Here is an 18669-nt window from a genome sequence, read left to right as displayed (position 1 = left end):
GTTTTTTTTGTTTTTTGGCAAAAAACAGATGTGTGTAAAAAATGAATGTCAGTCCACAATATAGGGATGTCTGAGTGACAGATGAATGGTTGGTTGGTTTAGTTGTTGACTTGACCGATCAATAGGTGATTGCAGAATGGAGCATTTCAGGCCAGTGTGTGTTTATATTGCCCACTGTTTTGGCATTGTAGGCCTATCATCGCACCCTTAACATGAGAATAATTAAAAACCACCAGAAATCTGTGATGTTTTTCTATCATGGCTGCTTAAATATTTATCACACATTGACGTGGCCCCCTCAGTAGGAGCTGTGAACACTTAGGAGGTCAATGAAACACATTAATTCGTTTAGCTTGAGACTGAGCATGACACGTGTGATGGATAAACTCAACGTATGACTCATTCAGTAAGTGATGAATTCAGATTTTGTTACAATTAACCTCCTTCGCTAGGACTGAAGTAGGGGAAAGCTGGGGTATTTGTAACATGGGGCTATTATAACACACTTCCTCCTCCGATCAGAAACACTCTAGAGTGGTGACACTTACTCTGCACATGCTCAGTAGAACTCTCTTTGCCTGAGGAACAGGAACAGGATCATTTCATCTCTGCAGAAGAAGACTTTGAGGTATGAAAGTTACTTTTTGGGTGTTCATTATTTTTCTTCTGCTATCTAAAGTTTAGATGACTGCAAATTTAAACTTCCATCAATTTTTTTTGGATTATTGGCTAAAAATCAACATGAACAATCCAGTTTAATAGAGGTGTTACTAGCTAGCATATAATATTTTATGATGGCAGCAAGATTGGGGGCAGTTATAAACACTGTATTACAATCACCCATCAGCCACATGTCCTGATCTAAGCACATGTCTTTGGCACGTTGTCTTTGCTGATATACTTTTCTGTCAAAAATGAAATCATTTTCTAAATTTCAATGTAAAATCACCCAAACTCTGTTTAACTGATTAAAATCTAGTTGCCAATAGAATAGTTACTTTGTCTTCTGCAAATGAATTTGAACCATACATACACCAACCCCCCTTAAGCAACATCATTAGATGCAACAGCAGTAACATGAACACTTTGAATCAACGGGCCAGTTGTAACACTGACTTCTTGCATTAAATGTAATATTATAGTCTTGCCCTTACAAATGAATATATGTATGAAATAAAATATTTTTTTTAAATGTTACAATTGTCCCTGGTCTCCCCTAACTCTTGAATAAGTTTCCCTCACTGACGTCACTGCGTGCGCAGGTGCCAGGTAATGGTAGTGAGCTTTTTAAAGAACGTGGTGGGAAACAAATATTATCCAATTTCCTGCAGGGCTACAGGGATTTGGGTCCGCCACGAACTCTTGAGCAGCTGACTACACCTCTCAACACTTAATGCATTAGACCACCACGCGATGCACGATGCAAATGCACCCCCATCTCCCCCTCTCCCCTCCTCCCCACTCAGACGCGCTGTCTGCGGACCCTGTACTTGTCTACCGTGAGCCACACATTCCCTATTCCTCCCACCTCCTGTCGACTGACGCGCGCACACACACACACACACACACGGACACACAGACGCACCAACGCAGAGAGAGGAAGTTAAAAAGCCTGGTGACAACAATTAGACTTCACCCTTTCTCTATAACCTGCTGCGTCTTTTTCCTCCTTAATTAGGCTGTATGCGCACAAAAAGTTGGAGGGGAAAAACAACCACGCCGCGCGTACTGTGACTCCAAATCATTCGCAAACATATGGAGCACTTGGAGATGAGATACTGGCGACGGATTGCAGGGGGATGACTGAAATATTTGACTGGGTCGCGCGGTGAAAGGGTACCTGACAACTTTATAATGATGAACAGATGAAGAAACATGAGAAGAACATGGCATTTGAATAATTAAAAAAAGACGATAAATTCTTCATCTCTCTCTTACGCGAGTGGAAAACTGTCACTAGTTTGTATTTTTTGGATTTAAATAAAAGTTTCAATCATACAGGGGTGATGATCAGAGTCTAAATGAAAGCATGACTCTTAATGCGCGTTGATCATTTCTTTCATTAACTAGAAGCGTCAAGTTTAGTGCGCATCATTAACAGCTGATTCCCAGTGAACCATCGGGCTTGTGTCTATCCGTATCAGCTCAGCGCTGGCGGCGACTTATTAAATCAAGAGAAACGAAGATTGTTCCTGAAAAACTGAGCGCAGCCTCTAAAAAAAATCCCCTCAGCATCATCACCGGATAGCTAATACAAACCTTTGTTAATTTTCTTTCTTTTTTAAGACTACACTGAGATCAAAATATGTGTCTTTTGTCTGGACTCAGTGATCTATGAGGACGGTAGCCTATCTGCGGTACCAGCATATGGTCTGCAGGAGAGGAGCCCCGGCTCAGCCTGCCGCTATAACTTGATCCTATATAAGAAGATGACATCCCAACTTTTCAGCAGACTTCAACAAAGTATGATCACCCCCCGTCCCACACCTCCTCCCTCCACTGCCATGTATCTGCATATTTGCAAACACACGGGCCCGTTTTATTCGCACCTACCAAAGCAGATCCGAGCAGAGGGGAGGGCTCCCACAGTCCGAGCGGTCCGTCTCTTCAGCCTGCCGTGCAGAATGGTGACAAAAAAAAAAAGAAAAGGACAAGGGGGAAAAATCTTATTCTCCGAGAACACAATCCTACAGAGTGTCTGCCTGTTAATGACAAATGTGAAAAGAAAAAAAATATTCACCGTCAGTTATTTAGGAAAAAGCGTACTTTCTCTGAGGCTGAACGCGTGGGTTCCCCCAGCTTTCTCGGTCCTTGCAATCCCACCTCTACATCCCCGCTTGCAGAGAGGAACATGCAAACACATTTCATAGATTTTTGGAGCTTCGCGGAAAAACCGAACTGGACTTTTCTGCGGCGGGCGGCGCGCTTCAGCTGAGAGGCGATAATAATACAGCGAGAGAGGCCGTGAGGTTCAGTGTGATTTCAGGACAGCTGAGAGGAGAGAGGTGGTGTTTCAGAATAAAACTGTGGGCTGACAGAACATGACTGTAATCCACCTGTGAGATTATTTGCTGTAGCTCAATCAGGGGAGACTAGGCATGGCTGAAACCATGACTATTTGGACTAGACTGTCCAAATCTTTATATAAAATTTACATCTACCTACTAATTACCCATGCCATTTAAAGATAATTACATATGGCATATTGTTTGCAATATTTATTTGAATGGAAGGAAGTCAACTTGAAACTGACCCCAACACTGGGAACAGATGCAACACAATTAAGAGGCGGTTGCAACATGTTAAAATACATTAAATTTCACTGATTGACATTTGTGTTTTGTCTCAGTAAGCATAGTATTTTGATAATATGCACTACTGTACAGTAATATTATAGTAAAATTTATTTATACAATAATATTATAGTTTTATCAGATTGAATAAGTTGAGTTTTGTTTGGTTATTCGAGCACAGGCCTAACTTGAGTCAGTGTCATCATTGCAGATATTAAAGATGCTAACCAGTGGACTACAACAAACCTTACTGTTACACTCCACTTTGTGAATTATCTTTATAAAACTTTATTTTCCTTACAATGGCTTGTATATGTTGAAAACAGCAATACAAATCTGAATTTTGGTGAACTATCCTTTTATGTGCATTATTCTATATGAAGATGGGCCCCTGGGGACCCTCATCACTCCAGCATGGTGCTGACTGAGGATTAAGACTTGTTGCAAACCATCCCCTGTTGCAGCCGTACCCAGTCTACGCTAATACAAAATAACTTAAGGTACTTTTTGAGGATGGAAAATGACTAATTCATTGCAATATATGCAATATCAATATTCCACTCAGGTTTAACATCATTTCATACTGTTCAGTATCAATACTTCCTATGTGCAGTAGTGTTAATCCAACTGTTGTAACTGTTTTTTGTTTAAAATGGTCATTAGTTCTCTTGGTTCTATTGTTTAGATTTCCTCCTGTTGACAATGCTCATCTTGTTTCTATTGTTCCTATTGTTTATTTTTGTGTCAACTCGAGGTAAAAAAAAAAAAATCATAGTAATAGGCCTAAATAATATAGTTAGCTGTGATTTTTAAATATGGCACTGTTTTATTTGTTTGTTTGTGTTTTTAAGGCGAGTTTCTTAGTGAAAAGGGGTGAATGGTGGTGGGGCATAAACACGGATGAACTCAATTCACCCATCTTTTTTTTCATTTATTTTCTTTTTCTTTCTTTTTTTTTTTTTTACAGGGGTTATCCACTATGCAAGGCGGACAGAAATCCAGCAGCCTCATCCCCGCTTACTTGCTGCGCCTCCTCTCCCTCAGCCCTCAGAGTCCACTCCACCTCTTTCGACTGGCCTGTCTGCTGGCAGGCGGCCAACCCAAGTGTGTGGAAATGACACCGCCAGGGCGGCAGAGATTTTCCTTCATTTCTCTCCTTCCCGATCGCAGACTGGCTGACATTGGCTAGAAAGTGGAGCAGCTCGTCAGGGACAATCAATGCGAATCGATCGAGCTGTGCGGTTGAGGCTCCAGAGCTGGAAAATATCGCGGCAGCTGAAGAGAGAGAGAGAGGGAAAGAGAGAGAGGGAGAGAGAGAGAGAGAGGAGGGGGTGTTCAACCAACTCTGTCTGTCAGTAGCCAACCAACCGCCCTGCAAACAAATATGCTCTGGCTCTCATAAACATGACACTCACTTAGTAAATACTAAGGTTAAAAAGCCTCCAAATGCGTAATTACGCACGGGATTTTGTGTTCCAAACAGCGAAGATTTCTAGCTAAACAAGTTACATGGCTTTATTGAATGTAAAAGCATTTAGATTAATGACTTAACATGAAATTAATTTAAATGTGAAATTTATTTATGTTATCAGAAGTTGGTTGATACATTGCACTTTTGTCCATTTCAAATCTACTGTAACCCTTTACAATAACACTACTCTTTTCAATGATTCACAAATGGCTTATAATAAACACCTTATAACAGTTTTCATGGGCCGATGTGTGCACACTATTTGGCAAGACTACAAATTAATCTTCCAAATGACTTACTAACATAGCAAAAGGTTGCGTCGTTGTGAAGTATACAGTTCATCACCTCTATTTATAACTGCCGAAACTTAGCCTTATACTAAAGTGTAAAATGGTGCATGCAGAAAATGTGAGTGAGTGAATGAATCTGGTAATTTGATATGATAATCTGATGCCAAATTAAACGTTTTGACCATGTAAGGTTAAATTAATTGAAATTTTCCACGTTGTAAGCAAATGTACCAGATAGATTTAGTAGATAGATAAGAAGTTTTATTCCCAGAATGTCAGATACAGATGTTTTGGGTTGGTAAAACGTCCTGAGCACAGCAAAATAATGAGAAAATAAGGAAATACAGGTCAGAGACAGGGTCTCTGCAGATAAGACACCTCCACACACTTCTACTGGCTCATATATGAGCTTAGTGAGATTTTTCTTCAGAAAATTTAGCAGATTATGCCTTAAATATGTGCTCGTGGTGGTTAAATGCTAGTAACTTATTAACAAGTATCTGATGACGCTGACAGGTATACATGGTGCCGATGGAGGAAAACAAAGTAAGCAATGCTGATGCTGAACAGTACAGATAAATGTGGGCTCATTATTTGGCAAGCAGCAGGACATTTTATTTAATGTGTCTTATTAATGAGTGTTAAATGTTTACAACCTTATTATAACTGAAAAAAGCATTGATAAGGGCTATGTTATTGTAAAGTAGTACCAACACACATCAGTCAAAGTAGTTGCCTTTGTTGGTGATGCAAACATAGTGAATTGTTTCTCAAATTCACAATTAAAATAAATCTGCCACGGAGAAATAAGGATGTTTCACTTGTTTCTAAGTTTTTGTTTCAAAAACACTGGAAACTTATGAAAATGATCTCACCAATCACATTTTTTTCCAGCTGGAAAAACCTGGTTGTAATATTTCATAAGATGCTTTACAGCATCATCTGGTCTGAGTGATTAGGCAGAACATCATTAAAGCCAAAATGTAGTACAACACATAGCCGATCATCCATATTCATGATTCAAGTTATTATGCGCTTTGATTTATATTTATTTAGAATAATACTTTCAATTCATCATGGTATATTAAAGATACATAATTAATTTTATCCCAAAATGTAAGAAAATGTCTTCAGACAACATCTATTTTCAATACAGAGCAATAGTGCTGTCTAACTTTCATTCCATCAGTCAGTATGAAAGAGTGGGTGTCATTTATTAAAATGATGGGTGTCTCATTTTGGAGTGTAACTCCTAAGTTACACACTTATTGTTTAAAATCCAAATTAAATCCACCTCAAGATACGTTTGGTAAATCGACATGGCGGCAGGTTACTCTGACACCTCCACAGAGCTGTTACACCTCAGCAAAGGAAAACGTGAAAATGTTATTTTCATTATTTCATATTACCATATTATATTATCTGTTTTCTCATACTTGGTGTATTGAGATTGTTAAACATTAGTTGTGTTACCAGAAATCAGCACCCAGCTGACATTATCACAACCAGGAAGTGACTGGCACAAGTTAGCAAAAACAAGTACTCCAGTGCGGTCAGATAATTCAAAAATGTTCAAAAGGGAAAAAAGTCAGTCAGTTTATGTTATTATAAAATGGTTAACATGTTCTACTTTTGTTCATTAAAATTCCATGAGGGGTGCTTCAATTTCTCAGCTGGAAGTTACACAAAAATTAATCTCAATCTACAACATAATTGAAGGCTCAAATCAGCCCAGTTAATTTCCTTTTTTGTTGATATGTGGTGACACAAAAATATACCTATCAGTGGAATTATTCTTAGAAAAGCTTCTTAAGGGATAAAAATCCTCAAAATTTCACAGTACATGAGCAAAGAATATCACTCTCTTACTTTTATCTATATTCAGAGTACAATATGTGCATAAAATATAGAAGAAAATTACATGAACAGATCAAACAGGAGCTGGGAGACACATTTTCAGGACTATCTTTGTCTGAATATATTTCACCTGGGTGTGATGTGATGATCAGCAAATTTTCATTAGAAATAGACTTTTCAGTGATTCCTGGGTAAAGTGTTAGCCTGGACTAAGACCTCTGAGATGAGGAAAGTGGACATTATGCAGCAGCGACAACAACAACAGAGGACATTACAAGACCAGCAAAGCAAAACACGCTGCAGAAAATGTTGAATGTTGAATGTTTCCCTTCAGCACATCAGGCAAGAAATTTCATACAGTATATTTCCTTTCCATGTTTTCGAAATATGTTGGTTGTGGTAAAATAAGGATGTGGAATACTGAGTACAGTTACACTATATGTAAAACTGGTATTACAGTCAAACACCTTAACTATGCCCCAGCATCCAGACTTTTGCCTCTTGCATTGGCACTTATTACTGCCAGTAACTGTGCAGTAAGTGATTCTCATTCTCAGGTAGTCAGATACACTTTGGGTTGGGTTGATTTGAGTCTCATTGTTTTATTGAGTGGATGGTCCGAGCCACCAAGCCAGAGAGTTTGTATTTGACGACCTGAGAATGAGACTGAACAATCAACTTTTTTTGTTAAGAATTGCATACTCCACCTTTAAGTTGCATACGTGAAAATAATTCATTGGAGACGAACAAATTGTGACTTTAGGTGAGAATCCTGTCTTTAAAAAATGCCAGAATTTGACTAATCTGATGAGTGCCTTTGTGGAACAAACAGACATCCTGTCATTCTGCAGAGCGAATCTTTTTACTGACATGCACCTTATTGAATTACACTTCTAAGAGTCTACAGTTACAGAAGTGTCTCTGTGTGGCAGGACTTGCAAATAAGCCCTCAAGCTAATGTCAGAATGCTACAATCCTCACAGTGACAATCCTAACATAGTGATGTTAGACAGGTGTGACTTTTACCATGACTTACGCATCTTAGTTTAGTGTGTTACTGCTAACATATACTAATTAGCACTAAACACTAAGTAAAGTTGCGGCTGACTGGAGTGTCATTAGGTTTAGAAGATATTCTGCCATAAACATATTCTGTATTGGACAAATTGAAATTTTGTCCAAATGACACAAGATCAGAGGTTTTTAGAGTCCCCAGGGTGGCTCCAAACTGTCTCAAGGAGGCTCAATGAATGGAAATGAAAAAATATTGCATTAGTTATCAAGATCTCACAGAGGAGCCAAATGTGTGTCATTTGGTTTAACAGACACTCCAGAGATACAGTAGTTTAGGGGATTTTTACAATTTTTCCCAGCATCAGAAACTAATGAGTGCCTTGGAACAGAGCTTTTTTCTGTATTTGGTGTAGTCTGAAGTTTTATCAAACAACAATATTAGGATATATTAGCTTGACTGTTGACTGTCTATGTGATCAAATAACATAATCATGATCTCACGTACATCTAGTAATTGAAAAGAATAAGCAAGAACTAAACTAAAGAGGACATCTTTTACCAAACTTTTGTCTGAGGGGAGGCCCACTGTCTCAGACTTTGAAAATTCCTGCACTAGGGGCGCATCAACGTGTGCACCAAATTTAACAGCAAACCATCCAGTATGGTGGCACTAGAGGAAATGTCAGGGGATCGCCAAAGTCAGTAGGATACATCATCCAGCCCCCATATACGTCTGCACACAATTTCATGCCAATTGATCTAATAGTTTGTTGAGATATTTCATCCAGTGAACCAGCCAATAGACACTGCTACCAGTCATGCTGCTAGCGCAGCTAATACGTCAAACGTAATTATTAATCAGAGGTGTCAAAAGTATACATGTTACTCAAGTAAAAGTACAGACACTTAAAAAATAAAAATGACTGGTAAAAGTAGAGGTACTGATTCAACTTCTTTATTCAGGTAGGAATGAAAAAGTACAGGCTCTGACATGCACCCAAAGTATGAAAGTAAAAAGTTCCCCTCTGTTACGTTATTTACAACCTTTTTTTGTCGCTACATCTGTAACATTTTGTCCTTCTTACATATTTTTTGTCTTGTTACATCTTTTGCATCTTGTCATGACAAATAGCTGACAGAAGTACAGAAACCTGAAAATTCTACTTAAGTACAGTAACAAAGCATTTGTACTTCGTTAATTCCCGCCTCTGTTATTGATACATTTGATATATTTGATTTGATATACCAGTTACCTCCGGTATTACAACAGGCCAAACATACTGAATATGCATTTATTTACATGTAACCATATGGACGGAGTAGCCCCTGATGCAATGACAAGCACTGATACCATGCAAAAAAAAAAAAAAAAAAAAGAAAAAGTTTGCCTTCTCCATGTTTACATGTTTTGTTTTGTCTCTTTCTTGTAGCTCTTTTATTTTTAATTTTGGGGACATTAATTAGAGCTTCATGTTTGAATATATTCCATATGTTTCCATTCAGGGTTGTAGACCACTTCACTGTAATTATAAAGTCACATGGAGTTATGTAACACAAACAGGGCTAATTTGTCCTCCATAAAACCCACTGTGGCCACATTCTGCTGCTCTTTTGTAGCATTCTGCATGTCTTCCCTTTTGACCTTCTAGAGTCCTCTATCTCTGGTAAGAAGCGGAGGAATATTACATTGTCGTCTGCAATCATACGTGTCTTTCCGAGGTTGAAAAGAGGGTCAAAGAGAAAAAGCGTGTGAGAGGAGGAGAGTCATGCATGGATAGATGGGTAGGAGGAAGCAGCAAGCTGTGACTCTTGGACATGTTCTGGTGGGTGCACTGAACCCCGGAGGCTGCAGCCACACTCAGCTCTTTGTTGTTTTCGTTCTGCACAGGGAGGCAGGGTACTTTCCTGAGCCGGGGAGGAGGATTAGCGTTGCATGGCCTCCATCCCCAGCTGCACACATGACCAGCACCGTAGGAAAGCCCCCGCAGACGGCCCAAAAAGAGGTACGTAAGGGATGATGGGAGCAGGGCGAGACATGAACATCAGCTTTCTCCAACACTGAGGAATGTTGCAAGCCCTGTACACTCTCCAAATGATCACTGTAACACACTTTCAACATCCCCCCTTATTTCTGAGAGGCTGGCTACTTGCTCTGCCAGTTTTTTCTCTCACAGCTTACAAATTTCCTTCTTGTTCTCATTGTTCAGCAGCACAAACACAGAGACCATCAGTCTTCAACCTCTAACCCGTATCGGTGTCAATATACACTATCAGGCCATCTCCACATTTAGCTCGACGTATTTATCTATAAAATTCTGATGATTTGTTTATTGTCTTGTTGCTTAACCTTTTGAGTCATGGGGAACTGCTGTTTAATCATATTATAAATAATACAACTGCATTTACAAAATTAACCCATGTTATCCCAAACACTGTGCGTTTGAAACATGACATCTACTGGCAACAAATGAGGTTCTCCCTCTCCTACTGGCTCGTCTTTTGTGCCAGGTGATGTCACTTCCCAAAGAATACCATAGATCATCTGTCACCAAGATTTACCAGCTGCTGGAGCAGCGTGTTCCAGTTGCTGTTTCTTTTCACAAACTCCAGGAAGTCACTGCCCGGAGAAACATAGTTCCAGCAAGTAAAACCACAATGTGTTGTTTTCACATTTCTGTCTCTGTACAGATTAAACAAATGAGATACAACATGTTATAATGAGCTTTAGAGGTGCAGGTAGGCTTTTTTTTGAGCCAGACAGGCTAGATGTTTTTCCTCCATGATAAGCTAAGCTAAATGCCTAAATGCCTAAATGCAGGCTCTGGTTTCATAATACACAGATATGAGATTGGTATAAATCTATAATTCTCAACAAGACACTGAATAAGCAGACAATTCTTATTCCTTAATTGTCAATTACCTGTGTTTTGTCACACTCTGCTGTAACTCATACAAACATAGAAGGCAACTGTATATGCGCCACACCGGGCTTCCCAGTGACCTTAATGAAAATCCAACTGCAGGTGTTTGAGACGCACCAGACTTTATGAGTAAGAAAAAACATGGATGGTTGGCTCAAACAAATACAGGACTTTTTCCCAGAAGGCCAGAGTTTGTGTCGTGTGAAACCAAAACTACACAAAATTTTTATGGTCACACATGCGCAAATTTGCATCTTCACATCACATGGAGTTCAACTTTGGTGAACTTCGACCAACAAAGTTGCAGTCTCAACCAATAGCAAAGACCTGTGTGCATTGTTCTAGTTTGTTCCATTCCCAACTCATCAAATACCGATGTTCTCTCACCATTTCTCTGCAATTCATACAGATGAATTCAATGTAAACCTATCTGCAGCTGCATGAGGCGCATTAGGCTGCAGGCTTATAAAGAGGGAGATAGTCTGCACATGGAGGAGGTGGGTGGACTGTGGCTCAAACACTTTCACCCAGGAGACAAAGGACAGCCCCAGGTGAAACCAAAGGTTTATTAAAGGTTTTATGGTCACAAGTGCAAATTTGCATTTACATGGAGCTCAGATACACCAGGCTTTCAAGTGACTTCAATGTAAATCCATCTGCAACTGTATGAGACACACCAGGCTTTGCTGGCCGCATAAGGAGGGAGAAAGTCCACGTATAGAGGAGGAGGAGGAGATGGGTGGATGGATGGCACAAACAAACACAGGGCTTTCACCCAGGTGACCAGGGTTCATGTCCCAAGTGAAACTAAAACATTATTAAAAATGTGAAGGTACATAACATTACTACTGTCATGTGGCTTTCATCTTGCGAGTCGCTTCAGTGAAGTGATGTATATCTCGTAACATCTCGACGTAACATCTCGACGTAACATCATGACGTAACATCATGATGTAACATCCTGATGTAACATGGCATAGGCCTACTTGTCGTAACCCCAAACATGGTCTTATCCTAAATCTACCCAAGTAGTTTTTTTTCCCCAACCTACCTAAACTACTACCAATTGTGACCATGCATAAGTCTACATATGTCACATTGGTGGCATCATGTGACTTTTGTCTAATGACTTGCTTCACTGATGCAATGCAACGCAACACAACACAACGCAACACAACACAATGCAACGCAACACAACACTCTAATTTAAACCCATAACCCATCTTTTCGTAAACCTAACCAAGTGGTTTTGGTGCCTAAACTGCAAACGTGTTAGGTTAACGTGTGTATCAGTCATGTGACAAATCAACATCAGTGGATGACAACCTGGAATGAAAATATGTTGGAATAAGATTATTTCACAAAAAAGTCCAACTATTCCTTTAACAAAATTAGTGGATCCAAAGGATATTGCTTAATAAAATCATCTCGCTAAATCATTTGTGTATTTGTGGTTGTACTCCAGATTTAGACTTACTTACCAAAGTAATGAGATCCTTATTCTGTGGAACCCAGTGACTTTCTGCCATTAGACAGATAAGCACATAAGCACACAAGATTAATGTATTCGTGCTCAATACACTTGTGAGTTGTTACTATTATAAGCCAAGACATTTTACTTATGATGTAATTGAATCACATACAACATGGCTTGTGATTTAATTAATGGCTTGTGCTGCTGATGGGACTGCGAGTAAGTAACTGTGAGTTAATTATGTGGGAACTTACAGCTGGATAAGCTTCAGTATATAATGCTGGAATAGGCCATTTCTTAGTGCCGTTTTCTCCTACCGTTGTGCCAGCACAGCATGCCAGCAACAACAGTATTTAAAGGAGGGGTCAACAAACGTAGCTGCCAACAGGTCATTGCCACTACAGAAACACTCTACACTTGAGAACCACATTTTTTCATAAAGTAAATCTCATTTAAAATTTGGTTTGCACACTTTTCCTCTGTACACGTGACAGTCAGTTAGTCACTTCCAAGAATATGTCATTTTACGGCAATGCAAGGCTTTTTAAGGCAGTAAATCAGACTTGGCAGTCAGTCCTTTTTGTGTATTATGCATATTAAAATATGCCTCAAGAATATTGTTCATTTTGGTCTCAGCACTAATCTGAGAAAAGGGCCATATAAGAAAAAAAAATCCTGTCTACAGTATTACGATAGGAAGAGAAGCAATTTCTAACTAACTTTAAAAAATATCTTGTCTTACTTCATCTTACCTTATCTCAGGTTAAAAAATCCTAAATACACAATCAAACATCACTTCTCAATTATTATGTCTCTTCTTTTGAGGAAGTTTACAACAATGTTCTGCCATACTCGTAATCCATTGTGTGAAAGCAGTAAGAGCAGCCATATGGATTAAACAAGTTAGTGAATACTATTGTGACTGTTAGTGAACACAACCATTAGCTATTGTTAGCTAACTCTAGCTGCTACTGTCATACTACCGTTAGCAACTATTAGCCAACATTACCATTAGCTACTCTAAGAAAACACTACCATTAGCTACTGTTTGCTAACACTAGCTGCTGTCATCACACTACCGTTAGCTACTATTGGCTAACACTACTGTTATTTACTGTTAACTCTACCATTAGCTACTGTTGGATAATACTGCCATTTCCTACCACTAGCTAGTTAGTAAGTTACCTACTACTACAGCTGGTAAAGTGAAACTTAGGACAGCTTAAAAGCTATTCTAGAGTTAAGAAAGTTAATTCTAAAATTTGTGGAAGTTAGGATGCTTGTGTAGGCTTTATATACATTTTCTGTATTAAGTTGGGATAGGAACACTGTGTCTCTGAAACCATTCATTCACTACTCCCAAGGGATTTCTATGTAGAGGACTATATAGTGAGATCACTATAAAGTTATTTACATCAATTCTATCGTTCTTCTTTCAGCAGAATGCTTTATGAGATATAGAGCTTGGTTTGTGACTATCGGTTGCACACTACTTTTCACAATGTGTTATGGGAGTCCACTATATAGGGTGTAGTAACTCTCACTATACATTTGGACAGCACTTCAAAATGGAGAACTCACTATGTAGTTGACTATGAAGTGAGTAGTGAGTAGTGAGTGATTTCAGACACAGCCACTTACTTAGGAACATCTGTAATGGCTTTTTTCCTAAATCAGGTCCTAACCCTGATTGCCATGGTTACCAAACAATTAAGATAGGATCTGCAAGTTAGGAAGTTTCTGTAATATGGCCCCAAAGCAGCAGCACAAAATCTAGAGCAGTTTCCTTCTACTCTCATCACCGCTCTCTGGTTTATCTCTCCAAGTAATATTGGCAACTTCAAGGACATACAATGCACACCTAGGATGGGTATTGGCCACTCTGCTATCAACTGAGTCTCTAAAGTGTTAGAGATTTTGTGGTGTGTCTTCTCGTCTCAATGAACAAACCTAATTCAGTCACGCCTTGTGTGAGCCTCATGGCTCCTCGCCGCAGAGACCCGCTGCCTGATGAGCAACACTGGCTCCATTACTAGAGATTTATTACTCATCCTGCCACTAATCACATGCTCAGCCTCATCTGTCAGGAAGCAAGTGGCTCTATTGTCTTGACTGACAGTATGAGGACAAAAAGCATGACAAAATTACATCAACAACTGTTTAGCTTGCACCGCCAAATACATAGTGTCATTGCTTTCTGAAATTATCATGTCTCTAAATGTTAAGAAGCAAACAGTGCCCCTCCTGTAGCAGTACCAGCGGACCAGCTGTTGCTGCTGTTGCAGTTAAAATCAGGATTAGGGCCCCATCTAGTGGCGAGTCTTCACAGAAGCTGTCTGTGAGAATTAGTGCAAAAAACTCTCAGTGATTGTTCAAACAGTATTTACCCTGTGCTGCTTCTGAAGAGCAATGTTCAGTCATGTTCTTTTATATGCTCATAAGAAACTGGACTGTAAAGTTTTGGTTGAAAAATAAAAACTAAAGGTTTTAAGGTAATTTAATAATGATTTGAAACAAATAAACTTTCCTAGTCAAATAAAATTTCTATTTATTCAGTTGTACTCAAGAAATTATGTTCAACAAGCTTAAGATATTAAGTTAAACCAATAACTCTTCAGTTATGCTGATGAATATTACAAACAAATTTGATTTCCTTTTACATTTTCTCAGTTTGAAAAGTTGGTACTCTATTTCATACAAAGAACTTTCAGCTGTAGCTGCTCCTGTTGGAGCTACTTTGTTCCAACACTGGCACAAAGAGAACATGTGAAACTGCTCCCGGTGTAATGAGGTAGGGACTGCGTTCAATACTAACATTCAGCATGGTTCGCAGGGTTTTCAATTTTCATAAAATGCATGCTGGGAAGTCTGCTATTATGCTGATCACATTTCTTTAGAAACTTAATTCAAAGGGACAGTAAAAATCAAAAATACATATTAGTATAATGAGACTAAATGGCACAAGCCCTGTGGAGCCACAAAAATACATTTATAGTATAGTATACATATACTTTAATGGGCACTTTTTTGGGCTTTTTTGTACTGCACTGCATAAGTGTAGTGTTTCTTAGACTCCCAAAAAATCAAACCAACTATCCTGCTGTTGATCACCTGGGGTAAACATCTGGTGCCAATTTGCATCTAGTTTAACAGTATGTTTCCTCCCAACAGTGTGCAACACTGTACCTTTGGGATCTGTTTACTTGGTTTTATTTTGCTGAAATCTGAACACAGCAGTGATGTAGGCCTACACTGTATTAACATTGCATTGATTCAGAATGCCAACAATACATCATTTTGAACTAAGGACACAGAACTGCCTTCATTCACTGTTATACTAGAACTAAACAAGTGCCAGTACTAATGTGAATAATTTTCTGTACATCAGTTTGTCCCAGCTCTTCCCCTGCACATCTCTTGAGGTATGACCCCTGTGTCATTGTGTCACACCTTTAACGCAATGGCTGGTGTGACTGTGAGCAGAGATTCCTATATCCATTTTGATAACAGAAATAAAGAAAGAAAACTAAGAGCAGGGGGGAAAAGAAGGAGAAAGCAAGCAAGAATGCAATGCTACTAAAAACAGCAGAGCAAACAAGAGCAGCAGTGTGAACAAACCTTTTATTGCCAGGAGCAGTGATGAAGATGAAAAGCCACCAAGCATCACAAGCACTGAAATGAGTCATTGTCAGTGGTCACGACTGTTGTTTATATAGCGATTAATCTAATGATGATAAAGACTCTGATTCAGTCAAGCAGTATGCCATATATTTCTCAGATAACTATATTAGGAAAAAAGGTGATGAAACATATAGAGGAAGCACACAGATTTTACCTGCTGAACCAGGTGACAAAGTAATTAAGAAAAGGAGACCATTTTCAGTTTAAGATTCCCTTTTGGTTTTGTTTATTTTCAATTATTTTTTTTAATTTTGTCAGTATTTCTATTAACAGCATTTATTTAACATTTCAACGATACTATAAAAATAATTTTGCATATGCAGTTCTGTTGCACAAACAAAACTAAAACAAATAAATATACCACAGCAACATTCGGATAGTTTTACAATAGACTTCTGTTTATATAAGTGTTAATGACATGAGTAATAATGGCATAAACGTTAAAATAACATTAAGGCTGTAGTGCTGAGCAGACAGTGAATCCGCCTCTATTGGTGGTCAGTAGGAACTGCAACAGAAACATGGCTCCCTGCTCTCTGGTATCTTTACAGACACATTGATCATCACTTCAAACACTGGATTCTCTGAGTAGAAACATCACCTGTCAACATGTTTGACTCAGGATATTTCTCCAGGTTTTGAGTTGTGTTTATAAGCCTTACATTCTTGCTCATTTTAAACTGTAACTTGTTTCAAGCAGTTTAGACTGTATACATTTTGCACCAATTTTAACTTTATTTCTCACATTGATATGATGTTCCAAAACAGTATTGATCTGTTTAAATGAAATAAATGAAGGGTTATATGTTTGGTTTGTGTAAAATTTCCCTAGATTAAAGGTGGGACATCTGAGAATAGATGAACAAGGTACAGTGCAGTCAGACATTTGCCTTGCAGTCAACACTCGGGGATTTATATTCCATGTAGTTGTAAACACCTATAAATATTTGTGGATTTTTTTTATATAATTTACAATACATTTTATTTCCATACATCGAATATAGGTCACTGAAACAAAATTCAGTCTGTAGATTTAATTAACAAATTATTTTAAATGCCTTAAATGACTTAAAGAGTCTTATTTATGATAGCCTAATCAGTGCAATAGACAACTGAAAACACATCAACAATACTTTAATACTTTTATATTTTACAAAACTGAACAGGATATTTTAATAACTAAAAACAGTCTAAGTGATTTGAACAAAATATTTTCACAGATTCATATGTTGTTCATGTTATCTACTATGAACAGTTCTTTTTTGGGACAAACAGGACTATATTTGGAATTTTGGATTCAGAAGTGCTTGCAGAGTTCAACGTTAATGTTTTTTTTCACTTTCCCAGTCAGGCAGAAACAGAAAATCTACTCACCCAAACTTTTTTTTTTTTTTACAAGCCCCTGTACAAATTTTCTTATCTATTGATCAAATAACAACAAAGATTCAATTAAATTGTCATGCTTAGTCTAGGGCTGCAACATCTAAAAAAAAATGTCAGAAAACAGTGATAAATGTGCATCCCAGTTTTCCAGATCCAAGGTGATGTCTTTAAATATATAAAGATATTCAGGGAAAGCTGGAAACCTCCATATTTAAAGGCTGTAAACAGCATTTTCTAACATTTTGCATGAAAAATTACTTGCCCCATGAGTCAGTTATCAAAATAACTGTTTAATTATTTTTCCACTTGAACGGGTAAGGCAAGTGAGCTGACAGATTTACTTGCCTGACACAGGGACCGTCCGAAATTTTTCATGGCATCTGGTCACCCTAACTGAGAGAAGCACAAAAAGAGTTACAACTGTCCCTTGTCTCCCCTATAAATTAAAGTTTTCATTTTGCAGCAGGCAAGTTTGAAGTGTCAAGTATTTTTTTTTTACGTATGCTAAATGTAATCATCAGAAAATGATGAAGCAAAATTAGGTAACATGCCTGAATTTCTAATATTTTTCCTAAAAAAAAAAAGTGCTATATAATAGAGCTGCAAGTAAGTCATTTTCTTTGTCGATTAATCTTTAAATTATTTTCTCTATTAATCAAAAATGGTACAATTATCCATAAAATATCAGAAAATGGTTAAAATGTTGATCATTGTTTAAAAAAGACCAAGATTATGTCCTCAAATGTCTTGTTTTGTCCTCAACCCAAATATATTCAGTTTACTGTGAGAGTAAAGAGACCAGAATTAAAATATTAAAATTTAAGCAGCTTAATTTGGACATTTTTTCAAGTAAAAAACGATACAAAACAATTAACTGATTATGTAAATAGTTGGCGATTAATTCAAAAGTCGATTAATGATTGATTAGTCATTGCAGCTCTACTACCAGTTTGAGTGTCACAGTTTGCACAAACCCTGATGATTTGCCGCCACCAAGTGACATTTCTCTGTCATCATCATTGTAATGTCAGCTGTAATGTTCCCGTGCACACGCGCTCACACGTAACCAAAACAAACCTTTCTACTTATCGTGAATTTTATCCTCCACATGTTTGAGCCACCGGGGCCCCGCGCTGCGCAGGCAGCATCTTCGGGCGTACCGAAATTTCGTGAATACCAAAACATGGCTCGCCGTGCGTGCGTGGGGGCAACCCCGTCTCAGCCTCCATCTGATGGCAGCATCAGGCAGGCAGTCCCGCGAAACATTTGCGTGGGAGTTCCCTTC

General features: G+C 38.3%; 1 protein-coding gene across 6 annotated transcripts in view; it reads right to left on the bottom strand.

The window, feature by feature from the left end:
* Positions 1–2879, bottom strand: part of cxxc5a (CXXC finger protein 5a) — a 30857-nt gene extending 27978 nt beyond the window's left edge. Inside the window, exons 1-2 of one of the 6 annotated variants that reach the window (XM_084731170.1) lie at positions 2741–2879; positions 2550–2612 (exon numbers count right to left, since the gene is read on the bottom strand). The gene's annotated coding sequence lies outside the window, so the exon portion shown is untranslated. Of the gene's footprint in view, positions 1–2549 lie in introns of all 6 variants that reach the window. The other 5 variants (XM_084731166.1, XM_084731167.1, XM_084731169.1 and 2 more) reach the window with 5 other exon arrangements.
* Positions 2880–18669: the final 15790 nt, after the last annotated feature.

This window comes from Lutjanus erythropterus, chromosome 11 (genome assembly GCF_056507025.1).
Source record: "Lutjanus erythropterus isolate fLutEry1 chromosome 11, fLutEry1.hap2, whole genome shotgun sequence".
In the NCBI taxonomy this organism is placed as follows: Eukaryota; Metazoa; Chordata; class Actinopteri; order Lutjaniformes; family Lutjanidae; genus Lutjanus; species Lutjanus erythropterus.
The sequence above is the reverse complement of the archived record's forward strand: the minus strand, read 5'-3'. Positions and strand labels throughout refer to the sequence as shown.